The sequence below is a fragment of the Hemiscyllium ocellatum genome, unplaced genomic scaffold, assembly GCF_020745735.1.
Source record: "Hemiscyllium ocellatum isolate sHemOce1 unplaced genomic scaffold, sHemOce1.pat.X.cur. scaffold_2539_pat_ctg1, whole genome shotgun sequence".
Classification (NCBI taxonomy): Eukaryota; Metazoa; Chordata; class Chondrichthyes; order Orectolobiformes; family Hemiscylliidae; genus Hemiscyllium; species Hemiscyllium ocellatum.
In genome coordinates this window covers 11,138-24,166 of record NW_026868124.1, presented here as the reverse complement: position 1 = coordinate 24,166, position 13,029 = coordinate 11,138, and the positions used below count along the sequence as shown (strand labels likewise).

At 45.2% G+C, this 13,029-nt stretch overlaps 1 long non-coding RNA gene across 1 annotated transcript in view; it reads right to left on the bottom strand.

The window, feature by feature from the left end:
• LOC132812041 (uncharacterized) overlaps positions 1-11,627 on the bottom strand; it is a 33,580-nt gene extending 21,953 nt beyond the window's left edge. The window contains exons 1-2 of the long non-coding RNA XR_009643454.1: positions 11,514-11,627; positions 1,307-1,441 (exon numbers count right to left, since the gene is read on the bottom strand). This is a non-coding gene — a long non-coding RNA (uncharacterized LOC132812041). The remainder of the gene's footprint in view (positions 1-1,306; positions 1,442-11,513) is intronic.
• Between the last annotated feature and the right edge of the window lie 1,402 nt (positions 11,628-13,029).

The window sequence follows — 13,029 nt, the reverse complement described above, 5'->3', positions numbered from 1 at the left end:
GTGCCATTGTTTAAGAAGAGTGGTAAGGACAAGCCGGGAATTATAGACCAGTGAGCCTGACCTCGGTGGTGGGCAAGTTGCTGGAGGGAATCCTGAAGGACAGGATGTACATGTAGTTGGAAAGGCAAGGACTGAATCGGGATAGTCAACATGGCTTTGTGCGTGGGAGATCATGCCTTACAAACTTGACTGAGTTTTTTGAATAAATAACAATAAGGATTGATGAGGGCTGAGCGGTAGATGTGATCTATATGGACTTCAGTAAGGCGTTCGACAAGGTTCCCTATGGGAGACTGGTTAGCAAGGTTAGATCTCATGGAATACAGGGAGAAGTAGCTATTTAGATACAGAACTGGCTCAAAGGTAGAAGACAGAGGGTAGTGGTGAGGGTTGCTTATCAGACTGGAGGACAGTGACCGGTGGAGTGTCACAAGGATTGGGCCTAAGAATGGTGAATAGCCAAGGGTAAGGGAGTCCAAAACTTGAGGGTACAAACTGGAGGTGAGAGAGCAAAGATTTAAAGAGGGAGCTGAGGGGCAACATTATCCACAGAGGATGGTGCACAGACAGAACCTTGTGCCAGGGGGCACATGGGAGAAACAAGAACAATGACAACATGGAAAAGACCTTTGGGCAGGAACATGGAGAGGGGAAGGTTTGAAGAGCTAAGGGCCAAACGCAGGCAAATGAGACTCATTCAGTATAGGAAACATGGGCAGCATTGACGAGTTGGACCACAGGTTCTGTTTCCGTGCTGTATCACTCTGTATCCAGGTAAAGAGGATTATAGTACGGAAGTAAAGCATGTTGTGGACACTGAAACAAGTTATAGTGAAAGGGATGGTAGTCTAAAATGCAGTACGTTTCAAATATGTGGAGGGTCTATCAGGAAGGGAGGAGGTTACAGGGACAGGAACTGTTATAGGAGTTAAAAATGACTGAAGACACCGGTGCACAAGCCATGCCACACATAGAGTGTTGCAGAGTAGTGAGTCTTAGTACAGTGTTGGAGGGAGAACACAGAACAGAAAGATCCCAGGCAGCATTCACAACATCTCGTCGGAGGCCTGCTTTCCCCTCTGTTGCCCTGATGCTCACTAAGACAGCACCGGTCTGGATTGATAATTATGAACTCCCCATGCTGTCTCAGTGCAACGTAAGTTAATGTAGACGTGGTGATTCAGCCAGGGGTGTTTCTGTACTGTACTGTACTTACCCTCCAGCACTGTATCTATGTCATGTCATGTTAGATGATGTTTGGAGCCCTCCCATTGCTCCCTGCTGTGTACACTGTGAGTGAACTTACCTCACTGCAGGATTTATTGAAGGCTCCAGATCTCTCTGCCCTTTGTCTCTCTGGCTGACCAATCAACTTCAATGAGGTGTTGGACGAGACACCCAGCAATTGGGAAGTCTATGGAGTCAGCACTTTCCTGAGTACCTACAGGAGACAGAAAAATAGACAGAATGGGGAATTAGACTGATGCAGTGAGGTTTACACATGGAGAATGGAAATGAACCCCACAGAGATCTGGAAAATCCCACTCCATCCCTGGTCTGCGCTGTTGCATCTCTCTGGAATGGAGAATTCTGTTCGCTCAGGATCTGGAGTAACTGCAAGAGAGGGAGGCTCTGACAGAGGCTGCAATTAGGGATACCAAAGGGAGAGAGACTGAATGATATCACCAGAGTGCTGGAAGACCTCAGGATCACACAGTCATGTTGGAAGAATGGGTTTAGCTTCATGATGCCCTGGTATCAGTGCTCAGGGATGAGCAACCACTGAGCAGGCGAATTGATGACCGAGTGGTATTACTGCGAGAGAATTTATCCAAAACTTCAGCTAATGTTCAGGGGAAGTGGGTTTTAATCTCACCATAAATAATTTTAAAAATAGTAATTAACAATCCATAAATAAATATGAAACCATTGCAGATGTTCAAAAACCCCAAACCCTTGTCCTTTAGATAAGGACATCTGCTCATCCTCACGTGGTCTGCACGACATCCCGACAGCAAAGTGTTTGCCTCTCAATTACCCTCTGAAATGGCCGAGCAAGTTACTCAGCTCAAGGGCAGCTCGGGCTGGGCAAGAAAGGCTGGTCAGCCAGAGATACCCACATCCCATACCTGATTTAATAAATAATCCATGAGGATGGTCCCCCTGGAACTGCGCTGGGGCCAGGGTTCGGGCCAATCATATCGGTAAGTTTATGGATGGGGCTTTCAACTGACAGAGAGGATGCCAGTGAAAGGAGCTTTCCAAATCCAAAGGGAAAAGGTGAAGAATGGGAGCAGTATGGGAATGTGGCAGAAGACAAGCAGAAAGGAACAGGATGGGACAGAGCTTAACTAAAACTGTACATCAGGGAATCGGTTTGTGACAGGAAATTATGGGAAAGAGTAAATTATGTTTTTTGAATGTCTCTTCAATAAGGTAGATTGATTTGTGACACCGAGATAAAAGAGGTTTAGACACCAGAGAGATGTGGTTACAGGGTGAACAAAAGGTGGACAGAAATAGTCAATGGATCACAACCTTGCGGAAATTCAGGCAAAATGGGTAACGCAAACAATAATGGGTAAGAAAGGCATTACAGAGAAAGCATTTGGTCTCAGATCATGAAGTGGAGTCAGTCTGAATGTAAATTCTGGCTACTACTTGCCAAGGACACAAGCAGAAGAACAGTTTTAGCTACCGAACAGCATTCCATTGCTCATCACTGCGTTACACAGGAACTCACTGGAATTTTTTTAAGAAACACATTGTGATAATTTTGGGAAACTTCAATATTCACATAATCTGGGACACTCACACTGACAACAGTGATATTGGAAGAGGAGTTCAGAGAATTTTTTTTCAGTGTTTTTTTGAATAACAAATTGTGCAATTGGTTAGGGATGTAACTGTCTCAGAGCGACCGTTGTGTGATCAAACTTAGTGGATGAGTAATGTCACCTGCAGAGATCCTCAGGGAAATTGTGATAAAATACAGTTTAAATAAATATAAAGTTTTAAAGTGAATCACAGAAAGGAAAAGCTACAACTAGAAACAAAAACAGCCAATTACTTGGGTTTGAGAGGAGAACTGACCAAGGTAAAGAGGCGAAACAGACTGAAATATGGGTCTGTAAATGAACAGTGGAAAATATTTGAAGGAACAGTGTAAATCACTCAACAAAATAAGATTCCATTGAAACAGACAAAACCTCAGCAAGAAATCCCCACCGGCCCCTCACTCAGGACAAAATGTATCATATTAGATTATGAGGCTTAGAAGATCACCAAAAATTACTTGAAATCCTGAAGTGAGATTGTGTTTTAGGAATAAGTTTTAAAGGGATTGCAAAGGATCTGCTAGCAGGAGGGCAGCAGTGGGAAGGGGAATCACTGTCAGGGTATAATGTCACAAAAGGAACAGGGAGAGGTGAAGGTGCTGGAGGTGGTGAGAGTGTTACAGAGAGTGGTCAGGGTGTTACAAAGCCAGTACGGATTGCTGCAGCTGTGGGGGTTTGCAGAGGTAGGGAGGGACATAGGTATTTTTATTTATTCATTCATGGGATGAAGGTGTCACTGCTAATTACCCAGAGGACAGCTCAGAGTCAGCCATCTTGCAGGGGGTCTGGGGTCACATGTTAGCCAGACCAGGTTAAAATGTCAGATGTTATACACAAAAGGTCAGTGAACCAGATGTGTTTTTCCCACTGATCAACAATGCTTTTATAGTGGCCTGACCAATGTCTTGTACAGATACAACATGACGTCCCAACCCTTTCTCTTCATGCTCTGCCCAATGAAGGTAGACATCCCAAACGCCTGCTTCACCAGCCTGTCTCCCTGTGACACCACATTGTGTACCTGCATCCCTGGGTCTCTGACTGACAACACTACCCAGGGCCCGAACAGTAACTGTACAAGTCCCACCCTGGTTTGTTTAACCAAAATGGAACACTTCACATTTATCTTATTTAACTCCATCTGCTATTCTTCAGCCCACTCTCCCAGCAGTACTGTCCATCCTGCTGGATCATAGACAACCTTCTTCACTGTCCACTTTCCCACCAATGTCAGTATCACCCAAAAACCTTCCTTACCAGGAAACCAATATTCCCATCCAAACCATTTATCCAAATGACAAACAACAGTGGACCCACTACACCGCTGGTCACATGCCTCCAGTCAGAAAAACAACATGTCTCCCATCACCCTGTCTCCAACCATCAAGACCAATTTTTTGTCCAGTTGACTAGCTCCTCCTGAGTGCCATATCCTTTTACACTGATCTGAGTTTATTACTCAGTTTACACATATGACACGTAGAACACAGAAAAGTACAGAACAAGACCCTTCGGCCATGATGACATGCCAATCTTTTATCTGACCATAAGATTAAAAAAAAAGTGGCAGATAGAGTTTAATTCAGGGAAATGCAACGTGCTGCACTTTGGGAAAGCAAATCTTAATAGGACTGATACATGAAATGGTCAGGTCCTCGGGAGTGTTGCTGAACAAAGAGACCTTGGGGTGCAGGTTCATAGCTCCTTGAAAATGGAGACCCAGGTAGATAGGATAGTGAAGAAGGCGTTTGGTATGCATTCCTTTATTGCTCAGAGTATTGAGTACAGAAGTTGGGAGGCCATGTTGTGACTGTACAGCACATTGAATAGGCCACTGTTGGAATATTGCATGCAATTTTGGTCTCCTTACTATCAGAAAGATATTGGGAAACTTGAAAGGGTTCAGAAAAGATTTACAAGGATGATGCCAGGGTTGGCGGATTTGAGCTGTAGGGAGAGGCTGAACAGGCTGGGGATGATTTCCTTGGAGCTTCGGGAGGCTGAGGGGTGACCTTATAGAGGTTTACAAAATTATGAGGTGCATGGATAGGGTAAATAGACAAAGTATTTTCCCTGGGTTTGGGGAGTCCAGAACTAGAGGGCATAGGTTTAGGGTGAGAGGGGAAAGATATAAAAGAGATCTAAGGAGCAACTTTTTCACGCAGAGGGTTTTACGTGTATGGAACAGGCTGTCAGATGAAGGGTGGAGGCTGGTACAATTGCAACATTTAAGAGGCATTTGGTTGGGTATATGAATAGGAAGGCTTTGATGGGATAGGGACCGGGTGCTGGCAGGTGGGACTAGACTGGGTTGGGATATCTGGTCGGCATGGACGGGTTGGACCGACGGGTCTGTTTACGTGCTGTACATCTCTTTGAATCTAACTTCTATACCCTTCATTTTATTATCATCCATGTGCCTACCCAGAAGTATATTAAATATCCCTGATGCATCTGCTTTTACTGCCACCGCTGGCAGTGCATTCCACACAGCCACCACTCTGTATGCAACGACCCTACCTCTGAAATCTCCACTTAACCATCCGCTAATCACCCGAAAATTATACCCCCTGTAATAGCTATTTATATGAGCGTAAAAAATATCTCTTATTATTCACTCTGTGAATGCCTCTCATCACCTTGTTCACCTCTGCCAAGTCGCACCTCACCCTTCTTCACTCCAATGAGAAAAGCCGTAGTTCCCTCAACCTTTCTTCATAAGACATGCCCTCCAGTCCAGGCAGCATCCTGGTAAATCTCCTCTTTACCCTCTCTCAAGTTTCCACATCCTTCCTGTAATGAAGGGACCAGAACTGAACACAATATTCTAAGTGGGGTCTAACCAGGGCTGTAGAGAGCTGCAGCATAACCTCACCGCTTTAAAACTCAATCCCCAAACTAATGAAATCCCACAAAATATATCCCTTCTTAACAAGCCTATCAGCATGGGTGGCTACTTTGAGGGATCTATGGACTTGGACCCCAAGATCCCTCTGTTCCTCCACACTGCCAAAGATCCTGCCTTCTGCATTCAAATTCAATCTTCAAAATGAATGACTTCACACTTTTCCAGATTGACCTCCATCTGCCACTTCTCGACTCAACTCTGCATCCTGTCAATGTCCCGTTGCAATCTGGAACAGACCTTCACACTGTCAGCCACGCCACCAACCTTCGTGTCATTGGCCAGTCTACTAACCGACCCTTCCACTCACACATCCAACTTATTCATAAAATCACGAAGAGCAGAAGTGCTGTAATCACACCCTACAGAAAACCACTGGTCACTGAGTTCCAGGATGAATTATTTCCGTCTATCGTCACCCTCTGTCTTCTGTGGGCCAGTAATCCTGTATCCAGACAGACAGGTTTCCCTGTATCCCATGCCTCCGTATTTCCTGAATAAGCCATAAAGGTGTTTTGTCACATTCTTAAAAGATTCAATATGACTTTTAAGGCATGACCTGTCCCTTATACAAACATGCTGACTATCTTTAATCAAACTATGGTTTCCTCAGGAAAAATAAATCCTCTATCTCAGAATCCTCTCCAATAGTCTGCACACCACAGACATAAGACTGACAGATGTGCAATTCCCAGGATTATTCCTATTCCCTTTCATGAACAAGGGAATAATATTTTCCTGCCTCCAATCAACTGGTCCGACTCCAGTGGACAGTGAGGGTGCAAAGGTCATCACCAGGTGCGCAGCAACCCATTCCCTCGCTTCATGTAGTAACTTTGGACGCATCCAGTCTGATTCAGCGACTTATCTATCCTTATCTTTTACAAAATTCTCAGCACATCCTCCTCCTTAACATCCACCTGTTCACGTACATCAGCCTGTTTCACGCTGTCCTCACAAACAACAAGACCCTTCTCAGCAGTGAATACTGAGACATAGTTTTCATTAAAGACCTCCCCTACCTCCTGTGACTCCAGAGACAAGTTCCTTCCACTATCCCAGAGTGGCCTTATCCTCACTCTGACCATCCTCTTGTTCCTCACATAAGTGGAGAATGCCTCACAGTTTTCCTTAAGCCTTCCCAAGAAAGCTTTTTCATGCCGCCTTCTAGTTGCCCTAAGTCCATTCCTTGGTTCCTTCCTGGTACCTTCAGGGAATCTCTACAGTATGGAAACAGGCCATTTGGCCCAACACCTCCATATTAACCCTCCAAACAGTATCCAACCCAGCCCCATTCCCCCACCCTGTTACTCTCCATTTGCCCTGACTAATGCACCAAACTACCCATCCCTGAACACTATGGGTAATTTAGCATGTCTGAGTCACCTAATCTGCACATCTTTGGATGGTGGGTGGAAACTGGAGCACCTGGAGGAAACACACGCAGACACGGGCAGAATGTACAAACTCCCCACAGACAGTCGCCTGAGGCTCTCATCGAAATGGAGTCCGTGGTGCTATGAGGTAGCAGTGCTAACCACTGAGACACCGCGCCACCCAATGTAACTCTCTGGAGCCCTGCCTGATCCTTGCTTCCTCAACCTTAAGTTAGCTTCTTTCTTCCTCTTGACTAGATGCTGAAGTCCACGTGGACAACGCTAACTGCTCTGCCTTCATCTATCCCTTGTCCAACTCCGCAAAGAGTCAATCCAGTTTGTGAAATATGGTTTTTCTACTCACAAAGCCATGCTGACCATCTTGAATCAGCCTTTGCCTTTGTAAATATACATAGCTCCTTTCTCTCAGAATCTCCTCCAACAACTTCCCCATCACTGGGCACACTGGACTGCAATTTCCTGGTTTTTCCCTGCAGTCCTTAAGTGATGCAACAGCCTTAGCCTCCCTCCAGTCTTCCGGTACCTCACTGTGTCTGTTGATAATATAAATATCTCTGTAAGGGACACTGCAATCTCTTCCCTAGCTTCCCACAATATTCTAGTATCGACCCAATGAGCTACTGAGGATTGATCTACCTTTATTTGTTTTAAGATTCCAGCACTTTCTCTTCTCTGGTGAGGATTCTTTCCAAGACATCGCTATTTATTTCCCCAAGTTACCGAGCTTCCATATCTTTCTCCACAGTAAATACTGACAAGGCTGTTTGGTCTAATATCTCACCCATCTCCTCTGGTTCCACACATGGGTGACCTTTTGATCTGTAAAGGGACCCTATTCTCTACCAAGTTACTACTTAGCCCTTATTAAAACTTGTGTAAAGGCTTCTGATAATTCAAATACACCACATCCCCCACACCACTACACCCCTCCTACACCCTTACAACTCTGCCATTTGTATTCACACAGACAAATTAAATCCAACAGGCTCAGGAACAAATTCTCTTTTATCAAATGTGTCTCTAAATGGCCAGTTATTGTATACTGACTTATCCTTTCTAACAATGTCAGTATGGTCCCGACTTACTGTCAGGGGAGGTGGAGTAGGTTGTGGTTGAACCCATTGAAGTTTAGATAATGAGAGAGAAATGGAATGAACCATCCAAGATTCTGAGGGGCTCTGATCGGGCAGATGCTGAGAAGTTAGAAAATAGAACAGTAGAGCACAGCAACAGGCCCTTCGGCCCACCACGTCTATGCTGTCCATGATGCTATTCTAACTCATACAATCTGCCTGCACATGGGCCCATATCCCTCTATTCTCTTCCCGTTCATGTTTCTGCCTAAATGCCACTTCAAACCTTTACTCACATTTCTGCTTCTACCACCTCCCTCAGTAACATCCACTCTACGTAAAAAAACACTTTCCCTCACACACCTCATTTAAACTTTCTCTTGTTCACTTTAAACCTCTGCTCTCTAGTATTTGAAACTTACACACTGGAAAAGAGATTCTGACTATCTACATTATCTATCCCTGTCCTAACGTTATATCCCTGTACCTGGTCACCTGTCAGCCTCTGATACCCTCACAAATCAATCCAACTTTGTTTAAATTCCTCTTACACACCTAACATACCCTTAAAAACCCAAACATAGGCAACGTGCTGATAAACACCTTTTTTACCCTCTCCAAAGCCTCCCCATCCTCCCTATTGTGTGGAGATGAGAACTGCACACAGTTCTCCAAATGTGACCAAACAAACGTTTTATACAATTACAGCATCAGATGCAAACCACTACACCCAATGTTGTGACCGATGAAGGTCAGTGCTCCATTTGCTTTCCTTTCCATCTGAAACAATGGATATTTATTCGTACACAGCATTTGATCTACAAATATGATATGATGTTATAGAAAACTACCTCGCATACAATCCAGGATTCTATCCGTTACAGCACTGATACTCACTGCTGTATCAGTCGGCATGGAGATCACACCACTGTCACACACAGGTACTGTACAGCCCTTGCTACAAGTACATCTGAATCCAACGTGGGCGGCACGGTGGCACAGTGGTTAGCACTGCTACCTCACAGCGCCGGAGACCTGGGTTCAATTCCCGACTCAGGCGACTCCCCGTGTCAGCGTGGGTTTCCTCCGGGTGCTCCGGTTTCCTCCCACAGTCCAAAGATGTGCGGGTTAGGTGAATTGACCATGCTAAATTGCCCGTAGTGTTAGGTAAGGGGTAAATGTAGGGCTATGGGTGGGTTGCGCTTCGGCGGGTCGGTGTGGACTTGTTGGGCCGAAGGGCCTGTTTCCACACTAAGTCTAATCTAATCTAAATCTAAAAAAAAACACTTCTGTTGCCATTTTCAGGGAGTTGCTGACTTGCACCAAGATCCTTCCGTAGATCAATATCCCTCAGTATGCTGACTTCCTTCTTGAATTTGACATCATCTCACACTTGTCCAGAATAAACTCAATTTGCCATTTCTGTCTATCTCTCCGAATGTTCTGTAACCTCCTGCAGATTTTAATGAATCAGGGAAACAAGGGTTTTGTGGAAAAGGCAGGAAAGTAGAGTTGAACAGTATCAGATCAGCCATGATCTGACTGAAGGGCACAGTATACTCAATGGGCCAAATGGCCTCATTCACCTGCTACATCTCATGGTCTGAGCACAAACTCAGTATGTCCTGCATAATATTATGGGTTTCTGCTCACAAAACTCCTTTACAATGGGATTATTGGATATTTATTCGTACACAGCATTTGATCTACAAATATGATATGATGTTATAGAAAACTACCTCGCATACAATCCAGGATTCTATCCGTTACAGCACTGATACTCACTGCTGTATCAGTCGGCATGGAGATCACACCACTGTCACACACAGGTACTGTACAGCCCTTGCTACAAGTACATTCAGTGTCCTGACTGTAACCACATTGACATTCCCATCACTGGTTGGTGCCTACAATAGAATTCCTGCTAACGGTTGCTGCTTCTTGCTTATTCTCAGCTCCACTTTTCATATTCAGATCCACATGACTGTCTCATTAATGCATTAACCTCATCCTTCCTTCACAACTTGTTGGCGTTTTGCCTAGTCTGCCTATTGGGACGAGATTAGTTTGGGATATCTGCTCAGCATGGATGGATTAGACCGAAGGGCCTGTTTCCATGCTGTACATCTCATTGACTCTAATGACTCTATCCCAACAACCCTTCAGTATTCACTTCCCAGTGATGATCAATCATCAGCTACATCTCCGGAATGACAGTTCCATCATATCTGTTCACTGTCATTCCATCTGCCTTATGGCGAATGCAGGGAGTCATTCCGCAGTAGTGGGGGATTGAACAGATGGGTAGAGATTGCAGAGATAGGGAAGCTTACAGGGACTCGAGGATGTTAGTGTTAAACAGAGTTACATCTGGTCAAGAACGTCAGTGGGACAAAGGGGTTTGGGGATTGGAGGAATTTACAGAGATACAGGGAGCTGGATTAGATTCTGGAGATAGTGATAGGGATGGAGAAAGGAAGAGGTAGGCAGACTGAGAGGCACAGACAGGGGGCTGTTTCATCTAGGAGAGTATTGTGTATACTAACAGAGATATGGAAGGTTGTCGTGACTGAAGACGTTTATAAATATAAGGTGGCTTCTAGGCTCTGGAGGCTACATAGATCGGAAGGCAATGGGGAATGCCAGGTTACTGGGTTGGAGACAGTTACACAGATGGGGAGGGTTGTACAAATTGAAGGAGGTTCCTGTGGTCGCGAGGGGTATGGTGTCGGGAATGAGGGTGAAATTTAACAAGATAAAGATCAAAGAATTAGAGATGGACAAGGAGATTACAATTTTTTCACAGCTAAGGAAGGGTGAGCTGGAGAAGATTACATAGGTAGGGACCGATGGAGAGGTTAAAGATAAATACATTGACATGGAGGATGGTGTTGTTGGAAAGAGCTTACAGGGATAGACAGGACAGTCAGGGTTTACAGGGATGAAGGAATTGAGTATCTACTGCAGAAGTTTAGGAATTAGGATGTTAGGGATAGAAGAACCTGACAGAGACAGAGAGAATGGTGTGGAGATTCCAAACAGAGGAAGGATTATCTGGACTGGAGGATATTACAGAGATCACTAACACAGCATGGACCAGGATTGATGCCTGCTATCCCCTGTGCTGTCACATTGAGGACCAGTACAGCAGAGGTGAAATCGGGACCCTCACAAGATGGTGGGAATGAAGCCTAGAATGTTGCTGTTCCTTGCCCAGCTCTCTATCTATGTCCTGTCTTCCAGGTCTGAATACAGAAGTCTACCACCTCCACCTTGTGCTGTTTACTGTGAGTGATCTTACCGGCTGCAGGATTGACTGAAGGCTCCAGGTCTCCCTCTCTCTATCTCTCTCTCTCTCTCTGGCTGACCAACCAGCTTCAATGAGGTGATGGATGAGACAGGAGTTAGGAACATCCTGATTACCTGCATGAGACAGAAATAGACAGAATGGAAAATTCGACTGATGTAATGAGGATAACACATGCAGAGTGGTACTGAGTCCAACAGAGATCTCGAGAATCCCAGTCTTCATCCCTTGTCTGTGCTGCTGCGTCTCTCTGGAATGGACAATTCTGTTGACTCAGGATCTCAGAGCATCTGTAAGAGGGAGAAATGCTGCCAGAGGCAGCAAATAGACTGACACAGCGAGGGATACCACATGGAGAGATACTGAGTGATACCACATTATTAGGCACTGTATTAACAGGGAATTGTTTGAATTTGTAACAAAGGCACTGGGATAATTGTGAGGGGATTCAACCTTCCTAACTCTTCATCTCTTTGGCGGTGGCTCACAGATGAGGCTGACTCTCTCCCACTCTCGTGGATGTGGGTGGGGGTGGGGGTCTGCAATTGGCTGTACAGACCGATGTGGCCTTCCACAGACTTTGTTACACTTGGGGCACAAGGTGGCCATGGGAAGGGGGTGGGTCTGGCGTTGGTGTGACAGTGCCCTTCTTGTGCTGTTTTCTCCTGGATTCCTATTTTCCCCACAGCATGTCTCGTGGTGCTCGACACCTTCCCAATGCTCCTTCCCCACTTCGGACAGTCTTGGCCCAGGACTTAACAGATTTGATTAAGAGATGAAAAAAAAAACGATCAATTCTGAGAAGCCAGCATTTAGAAACTTGGACACATTTGTTAAAGAGATTGCTATGGATTCTGCTAGCAGGAGGAGTGCAGTAGGAAGAGGAAACATTGTCAGATGATAGGAACAGGGAGAATTGAAGGTTCTGGAGGTGGTGAGGGTGTTACAGAGAGAGGCAAAGTCCTGAACAATGTTACAATGCCAGTACGGATTGCTGCAGCTAGAGCTGTTTGCAGAGTTAGGGATGGAGATATGTATTCTCATTGATTCATTCGCGGCCTGAGGATGTCACCGGATGGACCAGCATACATTACCCCACTGCTAATTGCCTAGAGACAGCTCAGAGTCAGACACATTGCTGTGGGACTGGAGTCACATGTGAGCCAGACCAGGTAAGAATGCTAGATGTCCCTCCCTGAAGGACACACGTGAACAAGTTGATTTTTTCCAGAAAATCAACAATGTTTATACAGTGACCTCACTAATGTCCTGTACAGACACACCATGACATCCCAACTCCTACTCTCAATGCTCTGCCCAATGAAGGGTAACCATCCCAAACGCCTGCTTCACCAGCCTGTCTACCCATGACGCTACTTTCAAAAGACTGTGTATCTGCGTCCCTGGGTCACTGATTGACAAGGGCCCGAATGTTTACTTTACCAGTCCAGCCTGGTCTGTTTTACCACAATACAACATCTTGCATTTCTCCACCTGTTCTTTCTAACCT